The 16,879-nt window shown below is 39.9% G+C and overlaps 1 protein-coding gene across 5 annotated transcripts in view; it reads left to right on the top strand.

Annotated features, from left to right (window-relative positions):
• The window catches only part of nlgn1 (neuroligin 1), a 443,569-nt gene that overhangs the window by 93,710 nt on the left and 332,980 nt on the right, over nt 1-16,879 (top strand). For 3 of the 5 annotated variants that reach the window (XM_051947585.1, XM_051947584.1, XM_022192735.2), the window contains exon 1: nt 12,105-12,727. The exons of 1 other annotated variant lie outside the window; for it this stretch is intronic. The gene's annotated coding sequence lies outside the window, so the exon portion shown is untranslated. Of the gene's footprint in view, nt 1-12,104; nt 12,728-16,879 lie in introns of those variants that run through there. One more of the 5 variants, XM_022192734.2, reaches the window with a different exon arrangement.

The raw sequence follows: 16,879 nt of genomic DNA, 5'->3' as shown, positions 1-16,879 counted from the left end.
TATATATAAGGCAGTGCTGTTTTTCAGCATTCTGATCATGTGACACAAAATGCCTGCAACTGTGCACTGTCTAAAAGTGAAACAAACTCAAAACACAACTGAGTGCAGTTTCGTTGTATAGAAATGCAGTTTTTTGTAGACAGAGTTGCTCTGTTGTTCATAAGTACCGCATAGTGTTGGCTGGGTATCTGCGCTGTATACCAAGGTACTGAACATGAAAAACCGAATGTTTGATTCTACAAACGATAACGTAGAACACACAGCTGCACAGTTGTATGGCCATCGTCCCATACGGACACGATGTCAGTTCAATGGAGAGCATTCTAGCTAAGCAGAAAGCAAGGGATTAAGTGCTTTGTTTTGAAGGAGACTAAGGCGACAATGACAGTGTGCTTGTGGTATTTTAAACCATTTGCAAATCCAGTTGTGTTGATGGACTGTGTCAAGGAGGCAAAGAAGGCTGTTTTCCTGAAGTTGCTTGGTGAACTTTGGGTTAATCAAACACTCCAGTATTCATGAGGATGTTCTGGATAATGTGGGCTGCCACCAATCTGGCTGACAGAATATTCAATGTTGACCACTGAAAATCAAAATGGTATCAATTGCTGAATACTATAAAGTAGTTGTTTCCAGTTTAGTGAATCTGCAGATATAAGGTGGGAACTTAAAACTCTTGAGATGGCTTTAAATAAAAGTTTGCAAGTTAAAACAATGACATTTGGATGTTCAGGGAGTTTGTAATCTGGCCATGATGTGATTTTGTAATGAGAAATTTGAGTTTGTTTCTGGTTTAGTTTTAATTACAATTTTCACCACTTTAATTGCTTGTTCAAGGCTGTTAAGTAAAACACAAAATAATTTGAGTTACCTGTGATATATATATATGTATATATATATATATATATATATATATATGATACTTTTTTTTTTTTAAACAGCAATGGCAACTCTACACAGTGCACTGTAGAAAAAAAAATGGAATTCATAATGGAATGGTGATTCACAGAACTTGCCAAAGAAACATTTTTGAACTGCCAGTTGCCTCAGTTCAGCCGTTCAGCTCTAAAAGCTGAATTCATTTTTGTGTGGGTTAACACAAAGGTCTTTTCAATCTAATATTCACAAAAGAAGGATGCAGATATGAATAGAAGAGCATGACTGACTCATCTGCTGAGAGCGGAAGGCTAAAAGAGCTCTAACTAGACATTTAGGTCATTGTGACCTGTGTTTATATTGCTGATACTGTTGAAATGAGTGCATGACTCACTCGAGTATTGGCCTGTACAGGAGGGGATGTTGCGATACCAGAAATGTGGTCGTCAGTACCAACATAAAAATTTTCACAATTTGTCAAACATTTCAAATAAACAAAAATAAGTGTCATTTAAGTCAATGTGTTCCAAAATAGTGGCTTGTGGCATTTTGTGCGAACACATACATGCACAGTTTATTTTGAAAGATTAAGTAGTAATGACTGTAGCAACTGAGGCTTGGCATCAATTCGATGTACATATTGTGAGGTCTGTCCTTGAGCTGCTCAGAGAGCTTTGATGTTTCCTTAAACATCAAACCTTTAATTTGATATTAGAGGAGGAAACCTTAAATAGCTGGATATCGCCACACTTTTTCCCACACATTGCAACAGACCTATTGGTCAGCCTTCGTTGCACATGTTATTGTCCAGTATCTCCAATAAATATGGCTGAAATCGGGACTGACAGCAGGACACATAGGTCTGATGGCTTTTTATCCATTTTTTTTTTAGTGCATTTTGAGTCACTGTTCTGTTGGAAGAGCCCTGACCTGTGACTGAGACAAAGCTCCCTGACACTAGGGAGTGGGTTTGGCTCTGTGATCTTTTGATTTTATTGGATCCTACATAGATACAAGGCAATCGCATGTCAGGCTTCTTTAATGTTTCTCTTTCAACAGTGACATCTTCCTGGGTCTTTTTCCATAGAGCCATTTTCAATGGAAAAGCAGTGGAGGTGCAATGATTTTTTTTTCTTTAAATCAATTGTCAACGTTTAAATTGGGTTCTAATTTGACAGTTGATTCATTTGTTTGAGTTTTTTATGAGCAAAAAAATACATTAAAATAGTCTAAATTCTCTAATGCCAGCTTTTTAAATTTAAATTTTTCTTCCCTTTATGCCAGCAGACAATAATCAACCATGAAACTAGCTCCTTCAGCCCCTTCAGATTTTGTATTCTTAAAATTGATCTTGCTCTATACTTCATCTTTCCTTTCTTTTGTCCATGTGTGCACACAACACCAAACGGCACAATACTTTTCTCTATTTGAATAGGCTGTGTGATTGCTTATAACATCAAAAACATGTAATATTAATTGACATCAACAGTGAAATGTTTTCAAATGTCACAATTCATTCATTTGTCACCCCTTTCAGGCTATTTAAAAAATAACCTTTGCAGAAGCCATAATTCATCTGTATTCAGTTTTTTTTTGTTTCTTTAAATTTAAAACCAAAGGCATACAAATATGCAGAACAAAGAAGGTTTTAATTCTCACGTTTCAGATAGATTATTGTTGTAATAATGTGTAAGAGTACCGTGTCTACAGCTATATTCCAGTACCAGTCAAAAGTCAAGACGTGTATTTCGTGTTTTTTTTTTCTACATTGATGTAGGACTCCATGACTTTCTGTCCTACAGATCCTAAGGTGTGTCCTAGATTATTTTCCTCTTGGAAAATAAATCACAATCTCGATAAGCTCAAACCAGATGTGATGAAGTGTTGCTGCAGAATTTTGTGGTAGTTGAGCTGGTTAAGAGTTTTCTTGAGTTTTGATTCCCCTGGTCAACTAGTAGTTAATAGTTTGGTGATATTAGTGTAATCATCTGAATATATACTTTTGGACGATCTAAAAATGTTTAAATATGTAGGGTTGAGAGAGAATGTTACCCAAGTAGGCTAACATTTCCAAACTGTGCTGCATTACAGAAAATCGTAAAACCATGGCCAGTAGTGAGCCTTACTTCAATATTACAGATTCCCATATGAATGGATGAAATATACCGTGCCTCGGGTCAATTGAGGGCAGCCAGTGAGCGCTTTGTCCTTTGTAAGCTATCACAAAAACAATGGGATGCTACCACCAGACTGTTGCTGACCCACACAGACCCAAACCAGAAACTTTGGTGCTACATTGGTGGTGTCACGTCCAGCTCTTGCTCTCAGATCAGGTTTTCATTTCTTTTCATTTTATTTTTGCAACTTCCTGTTTGTGTCCATGCTCGACTTCTGTCCTCTTTCCGATGTCCCTCACCATGCCTCCATATCACTCTTTTCTTGTGATTTCTAGTGCTTGTGCATCCAGGCAGATTATTGTGCTTCACTGTACAGTAAAATGTTTGAACTTTAACTCAAATGACGAGTTGTGCATCTTTGGGTCCCACATCTGCCCGTACCTGAGTGATAGGTGCTCTGATGGACTATCAAATAACCTCTAAAATAATGCCCTGTTTTTCAGCCTTTCACCTGAGGTGGCCATGGCAGCATGCTGTGTGCTGACAACTTTCCTGGTGGAATCCCTGAATTTGCATGTCACCCACCTGAAGTCATCCTCTACCCTCTGAAATGATGCCATGAACTGAACTTCCTGCAGACATATATAAATACCATCCCATAGTCATCTAACATTTGATTGACGATCAGGGGGCAGCCTGAGGCATTTACTCTTTTGTGACGGGGTACAACAAAAGTGAAAACCGAGTACTGGACTTCCAGTAAACAAAACCATCTTGGTGGCAAACAGAGGCACGTGTTTGAGGTATAAAACACATTTCCTTCACAGGACGCAAAGTTCCTGCACTGTTTAAATAGTTAATATCACACTTGCAAGTTCAAATTCTACATATGTCTGTTGGATAGGAAAACACATTATTTTCTGGGTAGCTGCTAAGTATCCAGTAGTTTGAAGCTCCCATTTACGTGTCTGCCTGAGCCCAATGTTACTAACAGCAGTATGAACAATAATGGGGTGAGCACTTGGGCAGAGGTCAGTGAGCGCAGGGATGAGCTCAAGCAGATCAGGGATTTAGCCACCAGACAGACTGTTGGTTAAATCCAAAGGGTAATTCACCAATTATTGAATCTAATTATATTCTTCAGAAGAAGAGCTGTTGTCTTTGCACCACTGTGGGCAGCTTGGAGTGAGAGTAAATGGCAAGAAACACAATTAGCATTGTCTCTGCTGACCTAATGTCACACCATCAGCATTAACACTATTTGCCAGAGTGCAGGGAATAGTACCATGAGGATTTAAAGAGAGAAACGGTAACAAAAAGAAAAGCTGTGATACTATAACTATGTTTACAAGACAGAGAAATTTAATCAACCAGAACACTTTGATACAAGATACTAGAAGCATTTGATGTCACATTATTCATTGTAGCTACAACACTACTTAACAGAATAATGGTGAATGCGAGATTAATACATTTTTGAGACTGCAAACTGAAGACATGGGTATTAATATTAGAAAATGGTGCATTATCACTTCCTCTATATTTAACATCCTATGAATTAAAAAAGTTTTTAAATTTACTGAGAAAATGGCTGATAATAGGGTTGGGAGCTATACTTTGAGGTTTTGTATAATGGAAAAAGCGAAGGTAATTTTAATCAGCAGTAGTGAACATGAGGTACAGTTAATGCACAAAGTCAGGAGGAATCAATTTTCCGCTTAGTTTTGTTTAACCTCACTTGATACTTCGACTCGCATATAATACACAATATGTACATGTGAGTGGAGCATTACAGTGCTGTCTGTGCTGGCAAATTGAGTTAAAGATGGAGATAAAGTTATTGCATTACATAGCTGAATTGAGAAACGGTTATGGGTGGGCAATAGACCTTTTCAGGGCAAACATTCTTTATTTGTCACAGCAGGGAAAACACAAGTGTATTAATAATGGGTGCATTCCACTTTGGGGAGGTCCTGCTTTTGTGAATTCTGGTTCACTGTCGTGGGTTTCTGGGACACTTAATGGAACAGAGCCATCATTAATTCCACGCATGCCTTCCCTACTGTGACAAGTCAAAATGTCTGCCGTGGAAAATGTCTATATGTGGCTCAGACAATGGTGCTGTGCCTGCTTCGGATTCACCTTGGCAGCGAGGGTGAGTGAGGCCAGATGCATCCAGTGGGACGTTCTCCTTAAAATACCCCCCACCCCTGGCAAGTAACTCTGACGCTCAGTGTGGTCTGATGCCCCGGCAGACACCGGCCTTTCTGCTGTAGCGTCTGCAGGAAATGTCTCGCCATCACTTGTACCAGTGTTTGTCGTTGTGAAATCTTACATTTATTGAGAAGAGAGTCACAATTTTGGCCACAAACTGCTTCACCGCAACCTCTGTTCGAATGTGAAATATTGACTGAGACACAGCCCATTAAGCTTACATGTTACCTGACATTCATTTGAGAACCATTTATAAGCCACAGCTTTGCAAAACTAAAATACTGATTTTATAACTGCAAAACCATCTGACAAGTTCACCATGCACAGAAGCTGGAAACAAAACAAAGTCCTGGTCTCACATACTTAACATTCAAATGAGTTATGTCAGGTGCTGCACAGCCAGTAGCTTGACTCCCATTTGGTAATCACAAAAATGGAGAGAATCTTCTTCCTGAGCAGGGTGAGGACAGTAGCAGTTCAACTGCATCTAAAATTACAGACACTCGAACAGTGCATTTGAACAGTGCTAAAATTAGAGGTTATACAGTCAAGGTAAAATTAAGCATCTTCTGAGCACATATGTGCTGAAAAGGGCTGCAATAAACCTTGAAATGACAGTTCCCTATAAAGTTGTACCTTTGCTGCAATTTTAGGTAGGTTTCAGTTAGGTTTTGTAAATCAGTACTTATGACTGTACCATAGTGCATGGTGTGATTTTTCTTTGTCCAAGTCACTCTTTGCCTGCTTAATTATTTTCAGAATTCATTGGATTTTACATGTCATTTAAAAAAAAAAGATGCATTTGAAAAAGGAATGTCTTGACCATTTGTGGGTGTTTTATCTCTCTAACACAATTGTTTGCTCCCTTTATTAGGATTTGATTCTTGTTGCACTGCAGTTGGAGAAATGATATGGAAAGAGTGGAAAAATCTTTCATTCTTTCATTTGTCCATCTTCCTCATCATCCATGATCCTTTTAATCCCTGCAGCTCTCCAGCTTTGTGCTTGTGGAAACAAAATGTGACTCACAACAATATGACACATGATCCGAGTGTCTGTGTCTCTGGCAGTTACATATCAGCAGTGATTAGCGGAGTAGCTACATGATGATTGTGTCAGACAGTAGCGGAAGGGGTAACAGTGGGCAACAGGAAAACGTGACCTATTGCCCACTTTGATTTGCCACTGCCCTGATGAGAATTGGGTTAAAACGATCTGAAAAACCTTGTCTGGATGAGGTAATCATGTCATTATCATTCATATTCTGAGAACATTAAAGGCAGAAGTCAGTAATTAAAATATGTTCTTGCTGTAAAGCAAGAAAACGGTGTGAACTGCTCAACAATAATGAGGCAAAGGACGTGAAAAACTGCATAAACGTTATTGCGTATTCATGCTGCAAGGAATAAGCATCCATATTACTTTGCTGGTGTAAGAGCAGTCTAAGAACATTCTATGCAGATAGTTTGTGAAATGTAAAAATAGAAATGGAAAAAAAGGACTCAGAAATCATGAAAGACAGTTTAGGTTGATTCAGAATTTCAAAAGAAACACGGGAACAGAATAAAGGCATAATAGGGTGTACAAAGCTGTTTGCAACATGTCAAATCCACTTCCACCGAGTCAAAAAGATGTATTCAGAACCAAAACTGTTGTGCATTGACAGTTTAACACTCAGTCTCTCGAACATTTAACAGTATTTGTTGAAAGTTTTTTTGTTGTTGTTGTTGTTGTTTTTTTTATGTTCAGCACTTTTTATTAACAAAATGGTAGTTGGGAGATGCTCCGCAACCAAGGTTCTTCCACTTCATCTGTAAATTCAACTATTTTTGGTCTGTATGAATTAAGTGATACTTATTTTTTTATATATATAACATAGCACCCAGTTAAGGTAAATAAACTGACAATAATAGAAGTTCAAAGTTGAACCATGGAAACATGAGCACAACTTACTGATGGAGAAAGAACGAATGAATCCTGATTTGACTGACCAAGTTTGAATTGAGAAGAATAGTTTGACTGGAACCAAATCTTCAAAAATTACTTCACAAGTTTGTCTAAAGATAAACAGAAGTGGTATTGGAAAAAACAAAGTACGAAAATCTACATTCATAAGTTTCTTGTCAAATGGTTTTACCTCCTTGGCCCTCAAAAATATTCAAATTAAACTTTAACCAGGGGAAATACAGAGCTCAAAATTTATGAGGATTTTTTTTCTAGACAGTTTTTTACCTGTCTGTTACTTTACAGCAAGATTTTGTTACCTCACAATACTTTTGTGTTGCCCTGCAATAACTTTTTCTTACCTCCCAGTAACGTTTGCATTTCCTCTGACCCACACAGAAAGGCTGAGCACACAGTGTCATGTATTATGTAGTAGATGAGTGCTGGTTGTGTCCACACAGAATCAGTTCACCCTCAGCTGTGGCTACCAGGTATAGGTTTAGATCGAAAACCACAGGGGCAAGTTGAGCCGGTCTGTGACTGACCGCTGCTTAGGTGGACTGTAGCTGTGATTATGATTGCGGCCTTGAGATGATGGAGCTGTCACTGTGGTTGTAGCTGCATCCGTGGCTGTGCTTTAGTTGTTGAGATTATGGCTGTGATGCATTCATTTTTAGTGGGAGGAACACAGAGTGCGTGCACTGATGGATTTGCTGTCTGATGGCTGCATTGAAACTAGCGTCTTCCTGAACTCCTGTGGTGTGCTGGTAACACATCGGTCATGGAAGCACCGTGAGTTCAAATAGTTTGAACTATGAATTATGAACAATCCAGAGACAGCTTCACCCATCACCAGCAGGCATAGCAGCTGCAGCTGTGCTCACAACCAGTGGCTGTATACTGTCAGCAACCAGACTTTTAAAATGAGTAATGAGCACTTAATGCATCATGTAAAGGCTCACATCATGTCTCTTATGTAGTATCTGTGCAGTGTTACCTTAACTGGCAGTCTGTTACCACAGGACTGGACCAAAACACCAGCTGTTCATACGGATGAAAAGAAATGCAAAACTTATTGTGAGAGAACCTAGAAGTATTATCCAAAGATAGGCCAGAAAAAATCCCCACTGTGACCTTTCCAGAGCCATGTAGATTGATGTACTCATAGCTCCAACACTTTCTGTGAGAGGAGAAACCTCTTGGTTAGTCATCATCACAACTTTTTTTCAACAACACAAACTCCTCACTTTGTTTGTGTGTGTTACATGTTTTCAGTTCTTTTACTATTTTTCCATTCTGTTTCCTCATACTGTTCACCATTTATTGAAACATAGTATTGTGTAGGATACACCAGCCATCATTACACAGTGGAAGAGGACAAGATCAGATTTTGTCTGTCCCTCTTGCTCTGGGTTTCGACACCAAGACACTGCAAACAAGACGCTTTCCAGATCTAGTAGGAGAATGCAAAGGGGCGAATCAGCAGGAGAGCACAAGACCCTACACAGACTTTCAGGATGTAAATTAGGCTCATCTCAGCCAAGAAACTGGTTTAAACCCTGACTGATTATTAATAATCTTAAAAATTATAATTGGTGGAGAAACTATTTAACCCTTAAAAATGCATATTAAGAAATCCTACATCTATTGGTGGAGTAACGCGGGCATACATTTAAACCGATTTGTGAACAAAAATACAATTGTGTGTAGTTGTGTGTTATGCTTGTGTGTGGTCATAGCATAGTGGACAGTTTAATGAAAGATCCAAAGACGTCTGGATCTTTTGTCATGTGGGCATGCAACAACAATACACAGCCCTAAATACAATCAAACAATAATACTGTAGAAATTATCTGTATCTGACGAGTTTTTCAGGACAGTACAGCCATGGCCATAAGTTTGGACACAAGTACCATGACGCTTGTGAATCTTAGAAAATACCACAAAATTGTCACTTACAATACAGTACACAACTCCTGAGAACTATATTAAGGTTCATATTTTTAAAAAAAACATCGAGTTTGGTGTCATTTTGTTATTCTTACCAAATTCGGTTGTGAAAGTACTGCATTTTTTTGTTATTTTCTTCTAATATTATGTTTTTTTGGGAACAAAGTTGTTCTAATTGTTGGAATTTATTGATAATATTATATCCCTTGTTGATTTGTTGACTAATTAAACTGGTGCTGTCAAAAAAATATTAGTTATGTTCTGTAATAGACATCAAAACAGACATAGTAAGTCATGCTGTGTCCAAACTTATGGCCATGGCTGTATAAAGAGGGCACGTACGGGTGAGGCTTCCCATTTCTTAAGTCCCATTTAGCTCAGTATTTATTATTGATTATTAAAATGCAGTAATTATCTGTATCCGACGAGTTTCTCAGTCCGGTATAAGTGAGGACAGATCCAGGCGATGCTCCCCGTTTAAGTCCCATTGAGCTAAAAAATTTTAGCCAGTTCTGATTGTTACTATGAGTCTCTAGTCTCAATCATCTTTTCTTCAAACTCCCAGGAGTTAATAGATTAACTTACATGTGTCTGCTCACGGAAGCAGAATAACCACTAACTTCATGCAGAGGCCTGAATTGTGTTTTTGAAAGGGAGTTTGTTTATGTTGTCTGATCCGCCGCGATCACGTGAGACAACTGCACCGATGGTAAGCACTGCTATCTAAATGCTGTAAAAACGAGCAACGACTCGTCAGCCTAAATTCATTTTTTGATCAGTTACCGCGCTGATATTAACCCGAATGTGTGTGCTTGTATTGTCAGACTGTTGCTGGGATTGCACTGCTGTCTTTTATTTAGCAACAAATTTGCAAGTTTCAACAGAATAATATAATTTGACAACCCTCGGCCTGCCTTTATTGGAATTAGAACAATAGCCTACTCCTTTTTCTTCTCACAAAGAAGTAGAGGTTGAGCGATTATTTAATTCCCATAGCATTTTGTCTCTTCAAATTAAAACATAAAATTAAACAAAACCAACAATCAAACATTTTGATGCTGTTGATGGGGATTCTGAGACTGGTTTGTTGAACGGAGTGCCTCTCCTATCAGCTTCTTTAGGGTGTCTCACTCCCCCTGTCTTCACATCTCCTGGCCTTGTTATAAAGAAGGGTACTTGGTAGTCATGACACCTCAAGTGCTTGACCAGATGCTCTTTCTGACACTTGAACAACAACAAGGGCGAGTTCACAGAAACCATCCCTTGAAATGACACTCAGTTCTGCTGGATGATGCCACTGCCTGGACAGATCAGTTGGTTGGTTCAGTTGTGTTAGTCTGGACATGTAGCTGTTACATATTGAGTGTTGTTTCTTTGCGTACACAGGACACCTTTATTAATTTGAGCCTTCACGGCTGCTGAGGTAGGATTGCACGTGTCTGCTCACCGAAGCAGAATAACCACTAACTTCATGCAGATGCCTGAAGTGTGTTTTTGAACGGGAGTTTATGTTGTCCTACTCCTCTTTCTTGTCGCAAAGAAGTAGAGGTTGAGTGATTATTTAATTCCCATAGCATTTTGTCTCTACAATTTAGAACATAAAATTAAACAAAACCAACCACCTGTCAAACATGTTGATGTTGTTGATGGAGATTCTGAGACTAGTTTGTTGAACTGAGTGTCTCTCCTATCAGCTTCCCTAGAGTGTCTCACACCCACTTTCTTCACATCTGGGAAGACACAGAAACATGGCTGAACTTCATGACACCTGGTCTACCACCTGCCCAAACTGACAAGCTGAAGATACAGAAGCAAGACTAGTTCCACAGCCATATCAGTGACAAAGAACAGACAAAACCTTTTGGTACCCTCATGAAGAACCTCCTGGCCCAACTGAAACAGAACAAACAGGACATGGCTCAACAGGAACAAAGGTAGAAACGTTGGCCCAGCAGGACACCCAAGTCCAGCAGCTGTTGGTTTCATACCGGCAAGACCTGTTCCAGGGCTAGAACCGCATCTTCCAGCTAGCTCTAGAAATCCAGAGGGAAAAAGCCCAACAAAGGTGAGAGAGATGCAGCAAAAGTGAAATCGAATGACTGCAGAAAGCCCTGATATTCAAACTGAGGCAAACCACCATGAGCAGTTGGCAAAAGCAGCCACAAAGAACCTCACAGGACAGCTAATCCAAGCTGAAGACAACTAGCTGGATGTCTCAGTAAGATAGTATTCCCTACACAGTTACATAAAGGTATCTTTTCTGCCAGCATTTCGTGGTGAGATAATGTCAACACATAATATCACAATATAGAATATTTTCCCCTTGATGTAAAGTATAACAGAAAAAAATATCTGGGAGATTTGAGTAGTCTAGACAGTTCTGAAAAGGTCAACCTTTAATTTGAGCAAGATAAGAGCTTCAATGTACAGGCAGTGAAATTACCGTGAAGATAGCGGAGGACTCCTTCGGTCAAAAGTCTGTTCTGTAGAAGATTTCTGTTGCTCTTGCCCCCTGTCCTAAAAGATGAGTTCCTCTTTTGCTGCTTGTCCTGCTGTTTCCTTGCATATGGAGGGAGCTTTTTCATAGAAAGTGAAAGAGCATGTTCTCTACAGATTGAACTGATCTTTGACATCCTAGGTCAAACATTTTGGGTTTTCCAAAAGTCCAACATTAGATTTAAGTTAACGTTGCCATCTATTGCCTTCTACTGCCATCTTTTTTGCATTTATTTCATACTTTTCATACTTTGTTGTCGTCAGATTGTACACTTTATTCCATAGCTTTAACTTTTTATGCACAATTTGTAACACCAAAACGTGCTCTTGTTTCCCTTAATGTGTTTTCCATGCGTAATTTATCACGCAAAGTCTATGATTTCTCCCCTAAAAGACACAAACCAATAAATTCTCCAAATCTCATGTTTCTTTAAGAGCAGACTGAGGTGGGGGCGGGCTGGGGATGAACTCGTGTGGCTGTGGAGTTCCCTTTAAAGGCCGCTAGGCGCGTCTCTGCTCCATGAAAGCTTCCGAGAAGAGACTGAGGACTGGAGGAGAGGAGGAGGATGAGAAGGGGGGAGAGGAGGAGAGAGCGAGAGAGAGAGGACGGTGTTTTATCAGCCAAGTGCAGCCTGAATCGTGAGGAGCGGACGATGGGGGAAAAAAATCCCACTCTTGTTTCTTTTTCTCCAACATCACCGTCATTAACATGTAGACCGGCGCGCGTCAAAAGACCCGGAGCGTAATGGTCTCTTCTCTCACAGGAGAATATCATTCTTGTCATAGTTGTGAATGAAAAGAAAAACATTTTGGATTAACGGCGCACTTGTTTTGGACTAAAGAAGGCTTTCCTGAGATTGTTGCCGCGCGTGTGTAAACGTTGGACCGCATTTAACCTGAGTTTCTACCCTCTGGAGTGAAAAGTGCGCCAGTCTCATTTCACAGGCTTATTTCCAACGTTTGAGCGTCGGGATTTTTAAAAGACATATATATTTTTTTAATTTCAAATGGGGGGGAGGCTGTGTGGCTTTTGGAAGGAATGGACCCTATCCTAACGGGACGTAACGCACAGAGGAATATTGTCTGAGGTGTGGGGGACAAAAAAAGCAGCGAGTGGGATCCTTCTTTAAACGGTAAATGCACATTCAGACTTCATTCTGTCAGCTCCATGAGGCAGGGGGAAATTTTGGCTGAGGGCTTTGATAGTTTACCGTTGAAATCAAGTAACTGTGATGCAGCGGTGCTGATTTTTAGTTCATGATATCCACGGCAGAGGAGGTGGATGGTGATGGTGTTTGGAGGACAAGTTCAAGTGGCTGGTAATGGATGCAGTTCGTTAAAAGAAAGAAAAACAAACAAATCCACACTGCATTATTTCTGCTTAGTGGAAGGACTCGGTAATGAGTGGATGTGTGCATTAGACAGCGTCCCGTGATCAGCAGGGAAAAAAACCCCAGAATCTCCTCTCCTTCTTCTTCTGTCTGCCACTTTTGACTCTCTCACTCCGTTCCAAGCGCATGGACGCTCAGAGCTGCGCACTAACGCCGAGCAAGCTGCGCAAAAATACCCGGTTCAGGGGGAAAAAAGCGAGGGTTTGGATGAATTAGTTCTGATAAATATCCTGCTGCAGGAATGTATGGAATATCAACAATTCAGCGTCGGTCTGCTGGTCCTTTACCACCTGCAGACTGTTTTGTGTGCGGATAGATCTTCTGTCAGTGCCGATCATCCGCCAATGAGAGAATTCTATTCTTTTATTTTTTTTTAATTGGGATTTAACAGTCGAGTTAGTGTATGTTGGATATTGATGCTAGCTAATTGAATTCAATATAATATTAGATCTCGTTAATCAAATGAACCTCCTCAGGCTGATTGCTGGGGGTCAGAATGGAGGGGGATTGAAGAACGGTGTGTGTGTGTTTGTGTGTGTGTGTGTGTGTTGAATGAAGTCTCTCTATCCTCTCTCCGATCCAAGAGGAGGAGGAAAGTTGCGCCCGTCGGCCGCTGCGGGGGCACCATCACCATATAAAACTGGATGAATGCGGTATTTGTGTGTGTGTGTGTGTGTGTGTCCGCCTCAGCGACTTGTCACACACACACACACACACACACACACACACACACAAATGCAGTAAAAAAAAAAAAAAGGGAGACGTTTCCAAATTGTGCTGATGGAGTCCTTAATGGCATTACTCCATCACCTGCACAGTCATAGGTGTAGCTTGGATCAGGGTTTGATGAAGTGAAAAGTAGTTGGGTTTTTTTTTTTTGCCACAGCTTGAGCTATGTGAGTAAAATGAATTTTTTATTTTATTAGTTTGCTGCTGAGCATTGCTGTGTTTATATTTGCCCAAAATGTCGTCAGAAGTGATGCTGTATGGGTACTCTGGGTCTCCTTGGCTACACCGGACACACAAAACTCCTCAGATTGTCTCACATTATGCACCTGCAGCACCTTAAGGCTCATTCTAAAGTCAGACAAGGAGGATGTGGTAATATGTGGTATTAGCAGCATCTCCAAAATACTTCATCTAATCCAAAGAGAAAGGGTGAAAGAGTTGAGATCACGTGACAGTTACTGCTATCCCAGGCGCGAGATGTTGATGACACGATCGACCTTTCTCGTGAAGTTTCGTGATATTTACCACCCTCCATCTTCTCCATTTCTCACTCTTTACTGTGTGTTGGTGGGTGGGAAGGGGGGAGTAGAGTGAAGGGTGGAGGGCCAGTCAGTTCACACCACTCTGTCCCAGGGGCTCTGATCTACATAGCTCGGCCCTCAAAGAAAACATCTACTCACCGCTCATTGCGTCGTGTCTTCCTCCTTTTCAGCCGTCACGTGATGCTCTCCTTGTTTCACCCACATCCTCCCCTCCTCTCCTCTCCTCTCCTCTCCTCTCAACCCCCATCTACCATTTCTGTACAATGGAGGGAGCCAGTTCATAAATTATAGATTCCTTGTTGACTCATGCTGTGGTCCTGTTGTTTCTGGAGAAAGTGGCCACCTCGCTCTGTGGTTACCTGTTTTGTTTTGAAGGGTTCTGTATAGAAAGCTGAAACATGGAATTGCACGTATGGTTCCACTTGTTTTTTGTGCAACTGTACATGATGCCAGAGTTCCAGTGGCAGTAATCTATGAGTAGCTGATAGCATAGAATTAGTAAACCCTCCTCCTCCTTTTTTTTTTTTTTTGTTCAAAACACCAATAATGTGTTTGGATGGTGATGACGCGAAGAAGTTAACTGGACTACAGTTTAATTCCTGTCCAACTGCTTCACTGACTATAAAACTGAGTAGCATTTTTTTTTTTTTGGCCTCCTTTACAAAGTTGTGAAAATCAATATTAAGTAAGTTGCGTTCAGGGCCTGCAAGCATCAGCAATGCCCTTGTATAATGTTTTAATCACCAATCTGTTGTGATGCTGCATTTTCTCACCAGGAAATGACAGCATTGGTTGTGTATTAAAATGTGCTTGTTAAAATTTAGTTGCTAAGACGTGAAACTATACGCTTCATAACTTCTTCACTGTGGCTGATTGGAGACCAGAAATTGGCTTGGAGGATAGTCATATAGGTTGTTTTCAGAAGACATTAAATAAATACCTATACCTTTGACCACCTCTGGGCACTATTTGTTTCCTTGTTGTGTAACCCCACATTGTCTTATTCTCAGGTCAGCTCGGTGTAGAGACAGAGACTATCTAATAACTAGAAGGCTGCTGCTTTGATCCCTGACAGTGTGTTGCTTTTTCGAAAGTGTAAATTCGCTGTGGTGTGTTGATGAATCAGTGGTATAGAAACACTGCTGAATGGAGCATATTTTAAGGTCTGATTATACTGGAATCATGGCAATGAGGAAACAATTACAATATATTAAACATGCATCGTTCTTTACTGAGACAGCAGAAATTAAATTGGATATTGACAAGAATACAGAGAGGACACAAGTGGTTTTCACTCGGCTAATCTTCTCTTACATTTAGGAAGAAAATGGTGCAGTTTTTCCACTTTGTTTCCTCTCACATGCTGGTGCTGCTACTTGTTTCTGCAGCAGGTAGCAAGTAAATGAAACTAAAAATCAGTCTCTTAAGTGCTAAAAAAAGAAAAAAATATTCAACATTGTGCAAGTAGAATAGCCTATGTAAAGTGTTTTTAAAAAAAATAGAAAGTATGTATATGCACATTTTTACATAAAATTGCATAAATCTTTAGTGTTAATTTTGTGGAGCTATCTGTTTTGACTTGCATTGTGATCATTTTATTAATAGGTGTTCCTTCTTACTCACTGATTGGCGCAGGGCACTTATATCAGTCAGTCATTTGCTTGGAAAGATTGTTAACTTCAGATTTTGATGGCATTTTTTTTTTGGACATGTCACACTGGATATTCTCATCAGGCAAAATCCAAATAAAAAAATGTTGCCTTTGCAGACTGTTTCATACGTGAATCTAAAACTCAAGTAGAGAAAATGCTGGTTTTGTAATTCCGTTGAAATGACGCTTGAAAAACAGGTGAGAGGTTTGTGTCCTCGGAGTGGACTATATGACGTACATCAAGCTCATCCATTCATGCAAAATACCACTTCAGCCCGCGTTTATTGCAGCTAGAAAACTCGTTCACTGGTATTTGGATGTTGTGCCTTGTGAACAGTGGTAGAAAGGGCAGAAACGTACCCTCAAATTAGCCGGAGCTATTCTCTCGCTTTGACAGTCATGCCAATATTGTTTTTCAACAGTTTTTGGCAGCACCTGGGCTCTGGTAGATTCACATTGCTCAAGTTGCTTCTTTTGGCTATCAGAATGTCTTAATTGCATAAAATGAAAGTAAAACAAATTTCCTGAGTGTATTTATTTATTTTTTTTAAAAAGCACAAATGGGGTTTTTGGACAAAAGACAGGCTTTATCAAAAATGTGCTAAGGGGGAGAGAAAAGCAAATCATTAGAGGTGATAATTTACACAGACATCAGAGCAAAATGTGACCAAGGGAGTCACAATTCCACCAACAGGCACATCCAAATAAAGAATTCCGAGATGGAGAACTGGAAGGAAGCTCAAATAAAGTAGACCACAGTGTGCATCAGTGATGGCAGACAGAGGTGATAAACACTGCAAGCAGCACAAAAGATGGAATACTATTTTGTCGTCTTTCTGTCAGAGAACCTTGTTTATGACAGTGTCTGCTGAAATCAGCTCCATGGATTGAGAATCCAATTTGGCCTTGCAACATCTCAAGAGTCCAAACTGGTTTTTGTTCTTCTTTTTTGAATGGTAGGAAGACTTTGTC

The sequence above is a fragment of the Acanthochromis polyacanthus genome, chromosome 4, assembly GCF_021347895.1.
Source record: "Acanthochromis polyacanthus isolate Apoly-LR-REF ecotype Palm Island chromosome 4, KAUST_Apoly_ChrSc, whole genome shotgun sequence".
In the NCBI taxonomy this organism is placed as follows: domain Eukaryota; kingdom Metazoa; phylum Chordata; class Actinopteri; family Pomacentridae; genus Acanthochromis; species Acanthochromis polyacanthus.
The sequence above is the reverse complement of the archived record's forward strand: the minus strand, read 5'-3'. Positions and strand labels throughout refer to the sequence as shown.